This window comes from Lissotriton vulgaris, chromosome 8, assembly GCF_964263255.1.
Source record: "Lissotriton vulgaris chromosome 8, aLisVul1.2, whole genome shotgun sequence".
Lineage (NCBI taxonomy): Eukaryota > Metazoa > Chordata > Amphibia > Caudata > Salamandridae > Lissotriton > Lissotriton vulgaris.
In genome coordinates this window covers 340781084-340791768 of record NC_141696.1, presented here as the reverse complement: position 1 = coordinate 340791768, position 10685 = coordinate 340781084, and positions in this window count along the sequence as shown.

Here is a 10685-nt window from a genome sequence, read left to right as displayed (position 1 = left end):
AACTTGAAATCTAACAATACTGTTTGAATAAAACTTCACTCCTGCTGGCCAAAAAACGAAGTGCACAGGCCCTAGTAAACACAGTTTAAACAGCTCACAGAAGCACCCTCTGATGCAGAAAATCCCTGTGTCTTTGGGGGGGGGGGGGGTTATGGGGCTGGTCTCACTGGCTTGTGAACACAAAATGGTGGCTGGGGGGGGGGACGTCCTTGTGGTCTTTGTTCACTTTGGCACAGGCTGAGCTCAGCGGGTGCAGAGTGTGCTGGATTTGCGGTTCCTGGCTGGTACCAGGAGTAGTAGAAGTTTGAGCTGAACCACTGCTCGTAGGAGTCAGAGTCTTTGGTTGAGCAATGTAGTCCGGTCCTCCGGGGTTTTTGAGGTTGCTGACCACAGGAGACGCCGGGGTTTAGCACGAGCAGGTTCAATGGTCGACGGTTGGTGTTGTCCTCTTGTTGGCAGCTGCATGGCAGGTCTTCTTTCTTCTTGTAGTTTGGGAATCGGGATCTGAGGAAGGAAGGTTCAGGGTGCCAATAAATATATAATTAAGGGGTTTTACAGGTAGGTAAGGGCAGGGACCAATGGGTCCCTTCCCTGGGGTGGGTACACCCCCTATTCTGCCACTCTCCAGTGGAAGGGGGCAGGAGCCTGTCCCTTGTTGGCTGGGTTCACCCCCTTCTCAAGATGGTGGGGACTCGAGGTTGTTCTTCACCTCGCCACCCCACCCTAAGGGAGTTGGCAGAGGCACCTCTCTTCCTCACTTTCTTTTTCCCACCGGGTCTCTCGCCCAAAGTGGGGGGTAGAACCAGTGGGGACCAGTTGCTGAGTACAGCAAGTGGTCTGAAGAGGTTCACAAAAGCCGGTATGCCTTTGAAGGTTCTCCTTCGTGAACCCTGCCCATCCTGGGGGAGGAGGGTTGGCACCTCGTCCCAGGATGTGCATTGTTTCAGGACCCCAAGAGCGGCAATTTCTCGACCCAGGGGTCCAGAAACATGTCTGGGGGTGGCAGCCTCGGCAGCCACTCAGTCAGGTCACTGGGAGTTGGTTGAGGTTCAGGGGGCATCTCTAAGATGCCCTCTGTCATGCATTTTACATTAAATCCCACACTGGCATCAGTGTGGGTTTAATGTGCTGAGAAGTTTGATACCAATGTTCTTAGTCTTCAGTGTAGCCAATATAGTGCTCTGGAGTTCGTAATGACAACCTCCCAGCACCATATACTCTTAATGGCAGCACTGCACTTACAGTGCCCAGGAATGGACCCTGGGTACTGTAGGGCTGCAGGGCACATGCACCCTCACCACTGGCATAGGTCACCCAGCTATAGGGGTGACTGATGTATGCCAGGGCAGTGTGGTGTGGGCATGGCACAAATGTCGACTCTTTGATTAGTTTTGCACCAAGACACGCAGCCTGCCAAGGTAGTGTGTGTGTGTGGGTGTGTGTGTGTCAGGGCACAGGGCATCTAAGGCTGGCACAGTAAGTCCTGCAGCCCTTTGGGCCTTCTCTGGTCACAGTGCCCTGCGTACCTAGGGTACCATTTACCAGGGGCTGACATGTGGCCAGAGATGCCAATTGGGTTTAGGCTTCAATGCAGTTGTTAGGGAAGGAACACAGGCCCTGGGTACCTGATTGGCAGGAGACCAGGGCACACTCAGTCAAAGCACATCAGCAATTCAGCAAAAAGTGGGGACATACCATGCAAGAAAGAGGGCACTTTCTCACAAGAGCAGCAAAACTTTGGTGAAAAACTACAGCAACTTTGAAGTAAAGGTACTGATTTTACCAGAATGCAATGGGGTGAAATGTGCTGGGATGAGAGGCAGTGTACTTCCTCCCACTTTGTGTTTAAAAGGCTCTCTTGAGCCAACAAGTTGACTAGCTCACCTGGGATAAACCTGTCTGTCTATGGAGTGGTACTGTGACCTGTGACGACTTGGGCAGCATTTCAGCAACCCCGGATGATATCCCGGATGATTTTATCTGCTCTTTACTTCTTCAGCTCTCTACTGATAAAGGGCTAGACCCAGAAACCCATGCCTAGAGATAACAGCACTACCTGCACCAACTTTGGTGAAAAACTATACCAATTCTGAATGAAGCATACTGCATTTACCAGAATTTAATGGGGTGAACTGTGCTGGGATGAGAGGAAGTGTGCTCCCTCCCTCCTGGTGTCTAAGAAAGACACATTCAACATCTGAGAATGCAAGGACCGACTAGCCCTTTGAGCAGGCACCATGCCAGATAAAGAGGATAATAAAGCGATTTATAAAGCACATGACTGCTTCAGCAGAAGCTTCCCAGCACTTACAAAGTCGAAGCTACCAGAGTGAACAGGGCTAACTGAGGCAGAACTTCCTAAAAAAAACAAATTTAAAGATTTTTGCTAAAGGAGAGCTCTGTCTTAGACTGTCGAAGATCCAAAGGGAGGGAGTTCCATAGCTTGGCGGCAGGAACTGCCCCCATTGCAGGCCTTCTTGAAAACGGGTACCTCTGCCAAGGAGGATGCTGCAGATCTCAGACACCTAGATGAAAGATAAGCTTTCTTTAAGGCCCTGTAGAAATAAAACAGGTCCCTGCCGGATACACGCATCTCCACAGAAGCCAAAGCAATTTGTGCAGGGCTACGGTCATCGAGGCTTATCTAGGGAGACTCAACTACAGACGAGGCACAGAGTTTTAAACACGTTGGTGTCTCCTCAGTTGTGTCTGGGAGACTTCTAGGTACTTCTGCACCTACAATGTATGGACTGGTACTAGGAACTGGGTGAATCCAGTGTTCTGATGGATACATCTGCCAGTCAATTCCTCACCTTGTGAATATTCCCCTGCATCAGCAACATTTGCAAATTATTTTGTAGCTCTTCACGCCGATGTGGACGACGTCACAGAACGCACGGCTTCGCGCACGCGGCTCGGCATACGTCACTGACTCCATAATAGGACTCTGTCGGCGTGATGACATCAGTTCCCTTTTTTCCGCGTCGTCAACGCCAACGGTTTTCAAGGGATCCTTTGTAGCTATTGAGTAACTCTGTTACTGTTTTTTACTTTCAGTGTTTTCTTGTTTCTTTGTCTCCTGTTGAGATGTCCTCGAAGAAGACGGGATTCAAGCCATGCCGAGAATGTGGGAGAATGATGTCGATCACAGACCCGCATGAAGATTGCGTATGGTGCCTGTCCTCAGACCATGATGTCCAAGGGTGTCCATGCTGCAAGCAGATGAACCCCAAGGCCCTTTGTGAAAGAGAGGTGAAGCTTCTGGTTGCCAAGATGAAGGGTAAAAAGGACAGGAAGAGCTCGAAGTCACGGTCGAGGTCCAGTTTGAGGTCGCCTTCGAGGTCTTCATCGGGGCATGCTTCCAGGTCGACAAAAAAAGCATAAGAAGAGGAATCACAGATCTCGACACCATTCTGGGAAGGATTCGGATTCGAGGCCAAAGTCGCCAGTTAGAAGACATCGTAAGGATGATGTATCTCCTTCTCCGGTTGTTCTGGATCCGGAAGGTGAGGCTTCGCCCATGGAGTCGCCGGAGCAATCACCGGCTCCGGAGTCGAATCCCTCTCTGGCGCCGTCTCGAACTCCAACTCGAGAGGAGGAAGAGGCTCCCTTGCCTGAGGTTTCGACGACTCCGGCTCACCAACCCGAGGAACAAGTCGGCACGAATCCGGTGCCTCCTCTGGAGCAGCCTGTGGGTTCATACCCTCCATTTCTGGGCCCGGGACAAGACCCTACACAGTATTTAAATGCTATGTATGGTGTCTTCACGAGAGCAATGTACCCCTCTGGAGCATTGGTTGGTCCCATGGGTCCGATGGCCTTTAATCTGGGAGTTCCCCAGACGTATGCTCCAGCGCCGTTCATGCCATTTTTCTGCCGGCTCCAGCACCGCCTTGGCATCTCGGTGCCGCTGAGGTCTTCGCCGATTCCTTCATCACCGGCGCCGGTTTCTGTTCGACCTCAGCGGCCTGGTCCTTCGGCTCCGAGCTCGACGCCGGCTCCGGCTCCATCGAAGTCGATTGCGGATCCTCCGGCACCGTTCCCGAAGGAGAGGTCTAGACGCGAGGCTCAGCGACTTCTAGAGGATCAGAGATACAGAGAAGTGGAGATGGAAGAAGGTGAGCTGCAGGATCTGAAGATTTCTTTGATGACCTAAGGGAGTGGATTGGCCTGTCTCCGGATTGGGAGCTATCCTCTGTCCCAGATGCCCCTTCAAAAGATTTAAATCTGCCTACTGCGGAGTACAAGTCAAATATATTAACAGAAGTCCTCCACTCTCCCTCTTCAGTGGTAGAGCCTATGCTTCCTTTTAATGAAGCATTGACAGAGCCAATCTTGGAGGTGTGGTGTAGGCCTCTTACGGCTTCAGCAGTTTCGAAAGCTGTCGCAAGAAGATATAGGGTGGCTCCTGGAGACCCAGACTTTTTATCTTCTCATCCTTTGCCAGAGAGCTTGATGGTACAGGCAGCCTGCTTTCCCTCAGGTGCCTGGGGACAAAGAATCTAAAAAACTAGACCAAGAAGAAAGTTTTTTCTTCAGCGGGCATGGCTCTCAAAGCAACGAACGCCACATGCCTCTTAGGGCGTTACATCCATGCTCTGATGGATTCTGTTAAACAGTTGGCCCCTAACATTCCATAGGAGGACAGGCAGAACTTTAATGAGGTGCTTGTTGATACACAAGCTGCTGCTCGACAAGTCATCCAGAGTGGTTTGGACACAGCTGACTCTGTGGCGAGAGTTATGGGGTCTTCTATTGCCACCAGAAGACTTCCCAATTCTCTGCTGATGTCCAGGTGCCTTAGTGGATCTGCCTTTTGATGGCTTGGCCTTTTTGGGAAAAAGGCTGATGCTGCGTTGGAAAGATTCAAAGGTAGCAGAGAAACAGCCAGGTCTTTGGGTCTACAGTCCAGAGGAACTGTGAGTAAAAGGTATAGGGGATTTGGAAGGTCCTCCTTTCGAGCCTACAAGCAGCCGCAACAGCAGCAGCATCAGCATCAGCACCAGCAAAATCCGCTGTACAAATCGTACAGGGGCAGACAAAGAGCTCGTCCTCAAGGACGTCAAGCTTCCTTCTCCTTCTCCTCCTCCTCCTCCTCCTCCTCCTCCTCCTCCTCCTCCTCCTCCTCCTCCTCTTCCTCTTCCTCTTCCCACCCCCCTCCAACCTCAGCAAAGCAGCCCTAGATCGGCCATTCTGGATCATGCGGGTCCTGTGGGGGGTCGGCTTACCTATTTTCTCAGGAGATTGGGAATCGGTCACATCGGACCTTTGGGTTCTCAATCTTGTAAAGAATGGGTTTTGCTCTTCCCTTTCGGGAATTTCCTCCGAATTACCCTCCTTGCCAAGGGTTTTACTCAGAGGACCACCTGCTACTTCTGCAGGAGGAAGTCCTGGCATTACTAAGAAAAGGTGCGATAGAGGTGGTCCCGGAGCAGGAAAGGGGTGAGGGATGCTACTCCAATCCTGGACCTCGGGATCTTGAACCTCTCTCTGAAGCAGGAGAAGTTCAAGATGCTCACCTGTGCGCAGGTTCTTCAAGCGCTGCTGGAAGAAGACTGGGTGGTGTTGCCCGACTTGCAGGATGCATATTTTCATAGCCCCATCCTGAAGTCACAACGGAAGTATCTCCGTTTCACGGTGGGTTTGCAGCATTAACAGTTTGCGGTCCTTCTGTTTGGTCTTACTACTGCACTACGAGTCTTCACCAAGGTGATGGCTGTGGTGGCAGCACATCTCAGAAGGTCAGGGATACCAGTATTCCCTTATCTGGACGATTGGCTGATCAAAGAAGAATCGCCAGAGAAAGTGCTCCATCATCTGCAAGTCACAACTCAGTTGTTGTACAGATTGGGCTTTTCGATAAATGTACCCAAATCTCACCTGGTGCCCTCCCAGCGCAACCTGTTCATAGGTGCTGTACTGGATACAACTATGTGTCTGGCATTCCCTCTTCCTCAAAGGATTCGCGACATACAGGAAATGATTCCTTTATTTTACAATGGAGGGGTCGTTCCAGTCCTGAAGGTTCTTAGTCTGCTCGGTCTGATGGCTTCCTGCATTCTGCTGGTCAACCATGCACGCTGGCACATGAGGGCACTCTAGTGGTGCCTCCGCAGGCAGTGGTATCAACACAACGGAGATCTCAAGAGAAGCTGCAACGGATCTGACTTGGTGGGGCGTGGAAGGCAATCTGTGTCAAGGGAAGCCTTTTCAACTGCCTCCGTTGGTGGCCACAGTGATAACTGATGCATCCACACTAGGGTGAAGTGGTCATCTGGGGGATCTGGAGATCAAGGGTCTCTGTTCGCCAGAGGAAAGGTTACTCCACATCAACCTTCTGGAATTGTGGGCGATTCGTTTGGCGCTCAAGGCCTTCCTCCCTTCCCTTCGCGGTCAGTCGGTTCAGGTCCTGACGGACAACACGACCGCAATGTGGTATGTCAACAAGCAGGGAGGAGTGGGATCGCAGTGTCTCTGCAGAGAGGTTCTGCGTCTTTGGTCCTGGGTTCAGGATCATCAGATTTGTCTGATGGCAAATCATCTGGCCGGAGTTCTGAACGTACGTGCAGACAGTCTCGGCCGATAATGAGTGGAGGCTTCATCCGGTGGTGGTTCGTCATGTGTTTCGGACGTGGGGAACTCTTTGGGTGGACCTGTTTGCCACTCACGAGGATGCTCACTGCCCGTCATTCTGCAGTCTCCAGTATCCGATGCAGGGAGCTTTGGGGGACGCGTTTCAGTTGAGTTGGGACTCAAGACTCGTTTACGCGTTTCCTCCCATACCCTTGATTCCTCAGGTTCTGAGGAAGATATGTCAAGACCGGGCCCAAGTCATATCGATCGCCCCGCATTGGCCAAGAAGAGTGTGGTACAGAGATCTTCTCCACCTCTCCTCGTGCCGGCCGCTCCGTCTCCCTCTCAGGGCAGATCTCCTCTCTCAGATGGAGGGGCAGGTTCTACACCCCCACCTCCAGACCTTACACCTTCATGCCTGGAGTTTGAACGGGGCAACCTGAATTCTTTTTCTCTCTCACATGACGTGGTGGATGTCATTTTATCGGCCAGGCATCATTCCACCAAGTCTATCTACTCTTCTAGATGGTCTAAGTTTGTCTCTTGGTGTGGGGAGAAGTCCATTGACCCTTTAAAGGCTCGATTGTCTTTCGCTCAGCAAGGGTTTGCTGTAGCTAAGGTCAAAGGTTATCTTTCGGCCTTGTCTGCATTTCTCGGTCTGCCGGATCAGCCGTCCTTATTTAAATCTCCTATTGTTTTAAGGTTTTTAAAGGGCCTTACAAATAAATTTTTTCCTACTCCCTTTATTGTGCCTCAATGGGACTTGAATCTTGTGCTCACTTTCTTGATAGGTTCACCTTTTGAACCTTTGCACAAGTGTCCTTTGAGACTGTTCTTTTTTAAAACGGTCTTCCTGATTGCAATTACCTCGGCAAGGAGGGTAAGTGAGCTTCAAGCTCTTAGTTCAAAGCCCCCATTCTTGACCATTCATGCTGAACGAATGGTACTCAGGACCAGGGCTGCTTTTCTGCCTAAGGTGGTAACTCCCTTCCATCTAGGGCAGTCCGTTACCCTTCCTACCTTCTATCCTCCCCCTCCCCCTTCCAAGGAGGAGAAGAGACTTCACCGCTTGGATCCCAAGAGGGCGGTGAGCTTCTACCTGGACAGAACCAGAGAGTTCAGAGTGGATGATCAGCTCTTTGTGGGTTTTGTTGGAGCCAGAAGAGGCAAGGCTTTGTTAAGGGCACGTTGTCAAAATGGATTGTCTTGTGCATCAGTGAGGAGGGACGGCCACTTTGAGCGTTCTGTCCTCCAGGATTTTCTGGTATAGGAGAGTGGACACCCTCCTCCAGGAGTGGGGACTGCTGTGGGACTCTATTCACAAGGTGAGGAATCCACTGGCAGATATATCCATCAGAAGAACAAGTTACTTACCTTCGGTAACGCTTTTTCTGGTGGATACAGTATCTGCCTGTGAATTCCTCACTGGCCCACCCGCCTCCTCGTTGTCTACTCTTCTATACCTGTATTAGTGTCATTGTTTTTATGTAAATACTAGCTTACCCGTCGCGCGTTGCTGCGATCTCAGAAGAAAGGAAATTTAAGGAAACTTGTTATTATAACATTCAATTTACATTGTGTCATTTTTATTGAAACGTATTCATTTTAATATGGAAAACATTTTAAAGTGTTTTAATTCTGTTTATTTATTTGAGTGCTTGTGGATACACAGTATTTTTTGTTTTTCTGTCTGGTGCGTACACGAATAAATCAGAAGGTTTTCGGACGCGTGAGCTGGCCACATACAGTTGTCCATGTGAGAAGCACGGATTCTCCAGATGTAGTCTACACTTCCAGCGATTGTCCTTGTGCTTTGTTGATGGTCATTGCAAAAGCGAGTCGCACCGTAAACTGTAAATGTTCAGTATTGGAAAGATTATGAGGGCCCTGGGGCTGATTTTTAACTTTGTTTTCTTGCCTGAAACCTTCGCAGGAGTGTACTCAACAACTTCCCAAAGTTTCATGGTGATTGGATGAATGGTGTAGTAATGCATAAAGGACAAACAAACATACTTTCGTTTTTATATAAATAGATTTTTTTTTTTGATAATCAATTTTTATTAAAGTTTTGAACACAAAGAAATACATTTGTAACAATTCACATATTCCATTAAAACACCCCTGGTTCCGTCTCATGACATCACAAAGCATAGATAGAATAAGTCGTTGGTACCCATCGAGCACATGGAAGGAGCAAAGTCATCACGGTGGTAGCACACCAAACCATTTGCCCCATATTTTATGAAAGAGCTCCGGGCAGCCCCGGGCCTCAAACGGATTCTTCTTGTGTCCCACACCAATCAACCCCCCTCCTCCATTTCGACAAGGTTGGTGCCACCCTCTGAGAACATTTGGCTGCAATGTTTCATTTCGCCACGGCCAACGCCGTTCCCAAGAGGCGCTTATCGGCTCGAGAGCCATCTAGACCATCAAACACTCCAAGAAGCAAATGTCTCGGGTCATGAAGAACCACCCAACCCAACACATCAGTCAGCTCTCTCCCCACCCCCCTCCAGAAAGACTCCAAGTCCAGGCACTACCACACCATATGGAAGAAGTCAGCCGGAGTACCGGCGCATCGGGCACAAGCCGGGGAGGGTGGTGCACCCGCTCGGAAGAGACGGACCGGAGTCAAATAGGCTGTGTGGAGGAAATAGAGCTGGACTAGGCGTAATTTGGAGGATGTGGTTAGGGTTCTGGGTGCCATAAGGGCGTTACGCCAGTCAACATCGTCCAAGGGGCCCACCCATTGCTCCCTAAGGCGGTCCAAGGATGCAGGGGAATTATTAACCCCTTCGCTGCGGATGACAAAGCCAGCTCGTCATGGGCGTTACCTGCGCTGCGCGGATGACGAGCTGGCTTTGTCACGAACCGCGCGATTTTCAAAAGTCAGCGCACAGCGGGAAAACCCGTAGCGCGCATGCGGTTAATTAGGGCACGGTATATCCGGGAAACCCCTCCCCAGATCCCCCATCATGACCTGGGCCTCCAGGGGACTAAACTCTGGAAGGGAAGTGGGTATGGGGAGGTGAATGTGGAGGGCGTGGCGGAGTTGTAGGTATTTGGAAAACTGGGAGTGTAGGAGTGAGTGTCGCTGCTGTAGGTCAGAGAAGGAGCGTATGTGGTCCCCCACCCACACGTCCCCAAGCAGGGTTATCCCCACCAGATCCCACCGACGGAACCCTTCCAGGGCCACGGTCTCGCCCAACCAGGTGCCGCACCAAAGGGGCGTTTGCCTTGTCAGTTTCCGGTCCCAGCGCACCAGGCGAAGTGCGGCACGCCAAGTCATAAGGACCGACCTGGTGATGGAGGGTATGTCTCGGGGCACAGGGGAGCCGTACAGGAAACCTTGCAAGTGTGTGAACTCAAGAACAGTGAGTTCTACCCGGTAGGTGGGGGTCATACCACCCACCTGCAAACCAGTCATGGATCATGATGAGTTTGGAGGCCAGGTAGTAGGCGTAGAGGTTGGTAACTCCCATACCACCATCAAAGGGGGGAATGCGGGAGTGGGAGAGGGACAAGCGGGAACGTCCCCTTCCCCATAAGAATCGAATCAGCACGCTATCCAATTCCCGGAACCAGCTGCGTGTGAGGGGGATCGAGGTGTTTTGTAGGATATAGAGGAAGCGTGGGAGGATCATAATTTTAAAAAGGGCGCTTCGTCCCAGTGGGTTAAGGGGAAGGAACTGCCAATTTCGGAGGTCAGTTTTCATCCGGGTGACTGGGGGGGCGATGTTGAGGGTCCACTCCAGCTCAGGCAGGAGGGTAATCCACACACCCAGGTACTTGAATGACAGTTTCCGAAGGGGGATCACCGCCTGCCAGTCAAAGCAGGCCTGTGAGGAGTGGAGGGGGACCAAGGTGGACTTTGTCGGATTGAGGCGGAGTCCAGAGACTCGCTCAAAGGCTGTAAGGGCTCTCAGGGACCTGGGGCCGGAGCGTTCCGGGTCAGCCAAGTAGAGCAGCACGTTGTCCGCATATAAAGCGATTTTGTCCACCTGGGTCTGGTCCCATTGCCATCCCCAAATCAGGGGGTCTTGTCGTATGAGCGTCGCCAGGGGCTCCATCGCTAACGCGAATAGGAGTGGGGAAAGAGGAAATCCCTGGCG